At 35.5% G+C, this 9,747-nt stretch overlaps 1 long non-coding RNA gene across 1 annotated transcript; it reads left to right on the top strand.

The window, feature by feature from the left end:
- The first annotated feature begins 6,875 nt into the window (after positions 1-6,875).
- Positions 6,876-9,148, top strand: LOC113360847. The gene is made up of 5 exons (XR_003364829.1): positions 6,876-6,967; positions 7,051-7,110; positions 7,269-7,391; positions 7,519-7,645; positions 8,681-9,148. It is a non-coding gene; the product is annotated as an uncharacterized LOC113360847 (long non-coding RNA).
- Positions 9,149-9,747: the final 599 nt, after the last annotated feature.

Raw genomic sequence — 9,747 nt, 5'->3', positions numbered from 1 at the left:
AGTTTTTCAACCAAAAATTTCTGCTGAGTTTGTAAGTTTGCAAACTGTTAAACCAGTCACCTTAAGTACGCATACCCGTACGCGTACCCACGGAAGTTTTCGAACCGAAAATTTCTGCTGAGTTTCTAAACTCAAATCCGGTAGCTATGGTACACGTACCCGTACGCGTACCCAAGATGGTTATATTTCTCAAATCGGAAGTTCATGAACTTAAAAAATAAATCAATAAGGAATGCAATCTTTGCAAAACGTGGATATATTTTTGATGAATTGATTCAAGTAAATCAATCCGGTTTTGTTTCAGTTGTGTCTATTCATAAAGACCTAAGCAATTGAACAACTATTCAACTAGTTCTTTTGAAGTCATTTGAACTAGTTGTGAAGAAGATGAATACGATTAATATGAAAGTACTCATATAGCTAACCATTGGTTAACTATTTGTGAATCAACTAAGTGTACACGTTTAGGTATGGTTACTCAAACCTAAATGAAATACATTTCATTCGTTTGCGACAAGATAAGTTTCGATCTAACGGTTGAAAGATATTAGCTTGGTTAAATCAGGTTTTTCATCTAATGGTGAATATTGAATGCTTTGTTACCAAGGTAACTTAGATTGCAAACCCTGATTTGGAAAATATATAAAGGAAACATCTAGCAACTGGAAAAACTAATCCCCACACCTCCTGTGTGATACTAGTTGGTTTTGCTAGAGTCGGTTATCCTTTAACCTTAGGTTTATTTTCGAGACCCTGTAGGTTTACAACTGAAAGACTTCACTGGGATTGTGAAGCCAGACGAAACTACTTCTCTTGTAGTTGAGCGATCTGATCTTGCCACTTTCTATCGTACAAGTTCAATTGTAAGATTGGATTGAGATTATATCTCTGATAGGGAAAGATAAAAATAAATCACAAACATCTTCGTCTCATAGTTTGTGATTCCGCAATATCTAGTTTCGCTACCATACGATTTAGATTATTGTGAGGTGATTGATAATTCTAGGTTGTTCTTCGGGAATATAAGTCCAGGTTATCGATTGGTTCCTGTTCACCTTGTTTTTATGATAAGACGGAACAAAACTCTTAGATTTATCTGTGGGAGACAGATTTATCTATTATCGTAGACTTTTCTGTGTGATACAAATTTGTTTATTAAAGTCTTCGACTTTGGGTCGTAGCAACTCTTGGTTGTGGGTGAGATCAGCTAAGGGAATCAAGTGCGTAGTATCCTGCTGCGATCAGAAATGTAAAGAGCACAACTGTACCTTGAATCTGTGTGAGATTGATTGAGGTTCAACTACAATCCAGCCCAAAGTTAGTTTGTATTAGTCTAGTGTATGTAGCGTCTTAATACAGTGTGGTGTTCAAAACTGGACTAGGTCCCGGGGTTTTCTGCATTTGCGGTTTCCTCGTTCACAAAATTTCTGGTGTCTGTGTTATTTCTATTCCGCATTATATTTTGTTATATAATTGAAATATCACAGGTTGTGCGTTAGGATCGATCAATTAGAATATCCAACATTTGTTTGTTGATTTAAATTGATTGACACTTGGATATTGGTCTTTGGTACCATCCAAGTTATCTCTCTAGTATTTGATAAAGACTCGCAGATTTCTATTTGCTTGAGTATAGATCAAATCGAAAGATCGAGATAATAACTCCTTGATATACTTTTTATTAAGATTGAGTCTGACTGTCTATTTGGTTCTCTTAAAAGTATATTAGAGTTTGTCCATACATATTGCTAATCGAAATATTGGGTGAGGTTGTTAGACCCCCCGCATTTAAAAAAAAACGACAAGCTTCTGAACTTAGAAAAATATTCGATAGCTGAGTCTTTAATGTTTGAAAATCAATGCCCAGGTTGAATCTTAATAAAAAAATAAAACCAAATAAAACCCTCATCTCCCTAAAAAAACAATGTACTATGTCTTTCTTTTCTTCTATAAGTTGGCAATGTCACAGTTAGCCTAGAAAATAACAAGCTATTATCCGTGTTTGATAACAATTCAATTTCAGTTGAATTTTTTCCTACTGATGTTACCAAGTCTTACCTGCTTGCTCTACACAACAACATCCACATACCGACAAGAACCTTAACTCAGGTAGCTAACTCAGACTATACAAACGAAAAACAATATATGATAACAGAAGAAAAGAAACAAACAACCGTTCAACCATGACAATTCTCACCTTCCAACCCAAGGTAGTTGCTCTTTAGTATAGTGCACCACCTATAAGACCAACATCCAACAAAAATACAAGAATCATCTAGTACACATAAAAATGCATGTGTAAGTTGGAGTTACACATGCATATGGAATGTGTATATCGGCCTCTTTACAGCCTGAGAAGTTACGTCAGTGCTTATACCATTTGGGATCTCAATGAGTATATCGACCTTCTCCCCAGTGATGGCATTCACCAATCCACCATTATTTTCCACTCGGTAAGTAAGTTCAGCTCCATCTATACTTGCATCAATAAACACGGTAGAGTTCTCATCAATCTCCTCTCTTAGAAGCATATCTGACAACTCTGTCACCACCTTCTTCTCTAGCCACCTCTTAATTGGCCTAAAGCCATATACTTGTAAAATCGACGAAGAAGATTTTGCAACTTCTGTAAGCAACAACAGGAACATAATAATAACCTCGCAGAAAAATTTATAATCCTAATTATTTCGTTATTCAGGGCGAAAGAGCACATTGCTGAGTAGATCACATATCGGATCGCAGCTTTCAGTCAGAATGTCCAATGCAGCATCAGACACAGCTAATGCAATTCCCCTCTCATCTAAGCGAGACGCCACATCCTTCATCAGAAATCTAGTTACTTTTCTCAGTTGGATATTTTCATGAAATAAATGTAAAAGAACATTTTGAATGCTACAGCAGTTAAAAGAAGTAAAAACATCTAAAAAAACCTGGAAAAGTTCATACACAAGCAAATTGTGCTACATGTAATCGGCAGTTACACATGCATATATCATGTGTAAGTCACAGTTATATATGTCATAGGCATGTGTAATAGGCAGTTACACATGCATATGACATGTGTAAGCCGCAGTTACTTATCAGTAGTATGGCTTGTATACTTGGCACGTATACTAAGTTAGCTATAGAAAATCACAGGTTAACAGACAAACAATACGATTTTGAGCAACGAGGAAAAAGTTAAATATGATAACCAACAATTCACAAGTTAACAGACAAACAATCTACCTTGCAAGATACATATGGGGGTGCAACAACCATATTCCAATCGTGTCATCAACATATTTCTTTTGTTCTCTATAGATGGCCCTGACGCTTTTGTAATTAGGTTGGTATCAGACACCACACAATCCTTTTTTTCCTACAATTCAAACAAGTTGTATGATATTAATATACCATTCTGGTATTCCATCCATACTTGTTAAATCGCATACTAGATCAGGTTGAATCCCATACTAGCTCAGCACTAAAAACCTATAAGCAAATAAGATACAGTATATACAAACAAAAAGATATAACAACCGACAATGACTTCAAAAATGTGATGTATACCATCCATACGGGCCAAGATGCAATGTCAGACCCTGATTGAACAAGAGAGCAAGAGCTTTTAGACAACTATGCACTACTAAATTGAATTGCCTACCAGAAAAATGAAAAATAATTGTATCTTTAATAGAAGGAACAACCCAGATTCTATGAGGATGTAGAAAGTTACATAATACTCTTAGTACAAAAGAACCAGAGGTTGGCGAGCATGTTAAATCTACTTTAGATTCTTTTTAGTTGAGACTAACAAATATACTTGCACGAAGACTCAATAAGATGAGCATGAAATAGTGAAGAAGAGCTCATTCAGGCGTTTTCTCAAATATATGATGTGTACTGTCTCTGTTAATGGACAAACAACTTGTCCATTAATTTTTGAGCATCTATGTATCACCTTCCCTACAAAAGTTCCACATCCAACACAAAACACAATCATAAAATCATTCAAACACACTATTACTGCAGGCATTCAATATATTATTCACAGATGGAGAAACAAGTTGTCCAGTAAGTTTATTACGAATAACCAATGTCCCATCTACAAGAACTATCTCGATGCATAATTCAACAGTAAAAACCAATCATTCACAAGGGGATGCTAACGTAGTAAATTTATCAGAACAAGTTAACCTTGATCACAAAAAAATATAAACATTTTAAAAATAAGAGAACCTTGTGAAATCAGGTAATTACCTGTGACCACTAGCACCAGCGTTAGAAACTTAAAATAGTTCATCCTCTATCTTCTCATCATCTCCTTCAATTCATCAATTCTGAAAAACACTACCACTGACTTCAAAATCCTCATTCAAACCTGCTCCAATACCACCACATCCTCCTCATACTCCTCCAGAACCTGCATCTCCACCACCAACACCACATAGATTCGTTAATCAAACTCAACATGTGTAGTCAAGATAAGCAAGATAAAACCACCAACAAAAGTTCACAACTGGCTCCATTAGAATTATGAGAGATCAACGTTTTTATTGAATGGAGAATATCTTCTTAGCTGGTTGAATTCAACTAGTATTATCAACGAATCGAATTAAACAACAACATCAACATAAACAACAACGTACCTAAACATACCTAGATTCAAAACCTGTTGATTCAATAAAAATCATGTTCTTCTCCGATCTGAATAAAGTCAACGAAAACAAAAATCAGAACCTAATCAAACTAAGAAAATAGAACTACTAACTGAGGAAAACCTATTGAATCAAATCGAAAACCTTACCTGAAGTAGCTTCGAAACAACAAATTAGAGTCAATCGATTGATTCGAACTTGTAGATTGATGAACAGTTTTTAAAATTGTTTGAATCAAATCGATTAAATCTATAAATCGATTGAAACCTAGAATGATTCAATCAATACATGAGATATCTTCGAATCAACTAAAAAATACATTGATTCGATTGTAACTGATAGGGAATAAAGAAAAGCCTAAGAGAGTCGTTGCACCTCTGATCTGAGATTCAATCTAAAACCAAAAATGAATGACTGATTTCGTTCTTCTGTAATAGGTAAACGTCATCAGCGGAGATCGATGGAGCGAGAAACGTTTTCTTGCTCTCTACAATCGTTTTCTTCGGTTTGATCAAAGAACCCTAATTTTCTTCAGAGAAGTGAGAGAAAGTGAAAATGAAATCAGATAATTAGTTTTAGTACATATAAATATAAAGGGAAATCTAAAGTTTTGGGCCTAGAAATATCAAAATGTAAAAGAATAAAGTTGATAGGGGAGGATCTATTTTGTGGGGATTCTCTATATTGAGCCCATATAGTAGGGGATTATAGTAGTTTTCACTAGCCTAATTTCCCCTATTGAAAACCTATCTGGGATTCCAGATACAGTAAAACTTCAATAAATTAATAGCGTTGGGACCAAAGAAAATTATTATTTTAGCGAAGTTATTAATTTATCGAGTTTAAATTTAACTTATCCAAATCTGATTGGGACCAGAGAATTTTATTATTTTAGCGAAGTAATTAATTTATCGAAGTTTTACTGTAGCTTGCTTGGCCCGCAACAGTATGCGCCTGAATGTGACCTTTCTTTTTATCAAAACAAACAGATACCATCAGTTATTACAGTATTATCAAGCTTATTATAGGGGCGTCATGTTTTATTAGAGGGGCGGCAGTGTGATAGTAATGTCTCTTTAGTTGGTTAGGGGATGTCCTAAAGGGGATGTAAATTAACTAGGTTATCCTCCCCATTTTTTAACCTAAATCAAAACTAAATTGAAAATTTGTTTTCTTTCTTCTTCTCTTCTCCTCCTCCCATCAACCATAACCTCCATAATTTCATCGTCTTCGATTAATCGACGATTCGAAAATTAATCAAGTGTAGTGTAATGACTTATATGAAGTATGTTTTGAAAAATCCAATTAGGGTTTAGTTTATCTTGTTCGATTTAAGTTTAATTTCTATCAAAAATTAGGGTTTTAGATGAAGATTGAAATTAAAGTTTCTGGGTTTATGTGAGTTACGGTTGATTTTAACTCTATTACGAACCGTAACTGGAGATTTTGATGTTGTTACAGTTGGTAATAGTTCAACTACCAACCGTATGTTCTTGTATCTGAGAATTTTATTTAGTTACGGTTGGTATCGAGCATTTAATTACCAACCGTAACCCAGTTACGGTTAGTATATAGCATTTGGTCACCCACCGTAACTGAGTTACGGTTCGTATAGAGCATTTAGTTACCAACCGTAACTGGTTTTACAATTGGGTTTTCCCAAAATTTAACCAGTTACGGTTAGTAGTTCATCTTTTACGAACCGTAACTATGAATTACGGTTGGTTACGAGCAAAATGCCAACCTTAATTAGCTCTGAAAGTGTAAGAAATTGAATTTTTTTTTTACGTATTTGAGCAACAAAAAGCTAGTTGAGGCTAACTTAGAAGTATACCTGGTCATTTTCAGGCATTGGGTTTTCACTTTGTTGGTTAATTTCTTCAATTGATTGAGATTGACCTTCACTTTGGGTTAAAACTTCTCTACCATCTCCAAACTTTTTTTTTTTTTTTAAACTCTAAAATCTGATTTTGTTTTGATTTTGAGTTAATATAAGTGAAATTAATCATTAACATTAAACTTAATTATCATCACTAAACTAGGTCATCAATTATGAGGATTAATTTGTCATTTCCAATTTTTTTTTGATAATAGACACTTTGAATGATCATGTAATGACCCTTTTTGTCCGGTTGGAATGCCGCCCCTCTAATAAGGTTGAGACTGTTGAGTATTATTACACCCTTATACCGTTGGATATTCTCGTCTTTTCGATATTTCTACACAATTAAAATAATTTAACAAATAGAGTCACTGCACCCAAACGTTTCATCAGAGAAAAGGCGAGTGCGAGAGAAGAAAAGGCGAGTAGCGTATCAAGAGAGCGAGTAAAATTTCTTCCTCATCGTCTTCTATGTGCTGAATTGATATTATTAGGTCAAATATTAATAGGGTTCTTATGTTATAACAGGGCTTCAAGTTAGAAAGAAGTAAAAGGAGAAGGTATTCCCTATAATGACAACCAAATCTGGTAAGATTTTCTTCTTTTAGGATTACATTTATTTGTTTGTAATTGAACTCAATTTTTTTGGGTCAATTTAAGTTTCAGCTTAGGGTTCCGATAAGTTATGCTTTGGCTGCATGTTGAATTTCTGCTAATAAATCTGGTTGTTGATGGTTTTTAACCAGCTGCGGAAGGACATATCCGTTTACCAAAGGGTGAATACACCTAAATTGAAACGGAAGTATAATGGAATTGAAGCCGATCCTAAACTGCGCGCGTATTGTCTCAGTATTTCGAGAAACAGACCAGTAAGGGCTTTTTTTGTTTTGTTTTGTTTCTGATTCGGTATTATTATGCAAGTTTTCCTTTTTGTGTATATTCGTCTTGATACTAACGAACCACCTTCACTTTATTTTCATTTCTCTAATTACAAAGTGCATCTGAATATAAAGAGCAACTGTTCTGGAGAGAGCCACTTGGACGGAGAGTTATTCTGATCAATGCTAAAGTGGAGGGGAGCTGGTCAAACGAGGAGAAGAAGGGTCTGAATGATGAGGCTGAGGTAAGAAACTCATTGTGATCCTAACTATGATTTTGCTTTTGTATTTCTAGAAAACGGTGTAATTGTGAACTTGTTGGGCTGGTTGTTCAGTGCTAGTTTTTATATGTTGGGCAATGAAACTAAGTAGGGTTGAGGTTTATTTGGGAAAACCATGCACGCCTTTATTAAGGTTGTAGGTTTCTGTTGAGTGAAAATGAAAGGTTTAGAACTTCAGATTAGCTACAAAGCATATTCGTTTGGTGATATCTAGCTAGATTGATTAGTATAAAAACGAGGAGAGCTTATTACTTTAGAACAATTAGGACTTAAAAGGCTCAAATATCAAGTAATTTACCTTCAGTCTGAGCCGGAAGGCTGATGGATGCTACATTGCTACTTGTTAGGTTGAAAAATTGACCCAATACTGCTGATTCTGATCGTTCTTTTGATGAGAATGGACAAGAACCAAAGCTGTTCATATTGAAATTGCGGGCAGCATCACCGCATCTAATTCATCCGCGAAATTTACTAGAAATCCTTGTTTACATCCCAAGGCAAGGGTAGGCAGTTTCCTACCCTGCCGGGTTGGCTCCCAAGCCTAATTCTGGCCTTTTTATGGCCTCCAAAGCCCATTTGTCACTTTTTCCTACCCTAAAATTTTTGCCTACCCATCGATGGTTTCCTAGCTCCACCTCTGCCTGCTTGTCCCACATCCCACGTTTTTCTCAATTGCCTTTTTTCATTTTTGCTATTTTGATCTGTTTGCTCTTTGTTACATTTTTTAATCTTAAGTTTTCAACTCAATTACATGACTGTTCGTTTGGTTAGAAGATAGAAATAAGTCGTGCTTCCGAACTGAGTAAATAGATATAAGAAGCCTAGCCTGCTAAGCTGCTTAAAGATATATGCTCCTAGGTTCTGTCCCAAATAATTCTATGTTAGGGGATCATGTTGTTCAAATAGAGTGCACAAATCTGTTTTGTATTTGAATACTTTTATCTGATCTTATTATATCCATCAGGATTGGATTAGTTTTAACAGTAACAAATGCTGCAGGTAACATCACATACATCAGAGCTAATTCTAGAGCAGCCGCAGGAGTAGCTGATGCAGGCAGTCAAAGAAGCTCCCTTGATGTGTTTGTGTGCCTTTATGGAGATGTTTGAAGTGTTCTTAGAATTGTATAAGAGAGAAGACTGTACAGGGGATACTTCTTACAATAGGCAAGAAGAAAAAGAAAAGATCAAAGATTACAGGATTACATATTGTAGAAAGATAAGGTCCCAATTAAACATGATACTACTGAAGACTCCACTTATGCTGGGGTTTTAAGAGTGCAGTCCAATAGAAAATGAGAGTCCTAGCATTCTGACATAATAGATCTTAATTCCTAGGTTTTCTCCAACTTGTTACATTAGATTGAGCTAGCAAGAGAATGCTGAAACCTCTTGCTGATATATTTGTTTGTCTCATTTGAGTGACAAGAACTAATCAACCTAATGGATTTATTTAGTTTTCGTTGCACATGGTGTTCCATTCTTTTAAGCCATTTTTGGTAATAGTTGGAGTTGTTGGAAAATTTATACCTGCTGTATAATTAACGCCACATCATTTATCCATTCAAATCGTGCTTTTGGTAGTTGATACCTGCTGTATAAGCTATCCAGACCATGATATTTGCAAATTGGCATGCTTTATAGCGGGTATGGAATTCCATCCTTTGTCATGCGAGCTGCACACCCATATGTGCTAGTAGATCATGCTACATTTTGAATCCCCCCTTGATGTTCCTGCCGAACTCAACCTATTAACGACGGTCGTGGAACCAAACCGTGTTTGGGCATATGACACGAAGGAAAGCGAGAAAAGAATAAATGCTAGCACCAGAGCGTGTGACTGTGTGAGAGTAATGTCAAATTTACAAGAGAAGCTCAGGTTTCCTTCTCAGAGACGCCAAAGAGAAGACTGAGAAAAATTATGAGATCCAAATAGATACAGCAGGATATTATTAGCAGTGAGATTGATGAAATCTGTAAACATCGAAATGGGAATTTATTAAGAATTATTGGTACTTGTTCAATTGTGGCCGATAATGGATCTGCTTGTAAGTCTACGAACTCTAG

Source organism: Papaver somniferum, chromosome 3, assembly GCF_003573695.1.
Source record: "Papaver somniferum cultivar HN1 chromosome 3, ASM357369v1, whole genome shotgun sequence".
NCBI lineage: Eukaryota > Viridiplantae > Streptophyta > Magnoliopsida > Ranunculales > Papaveraceae > Papaver > Papaver somniferum.
Note: the sequence above shows the minus strand (reverse complement) of the source record. Positions and strands in the feature narration are given on the sequence as shown.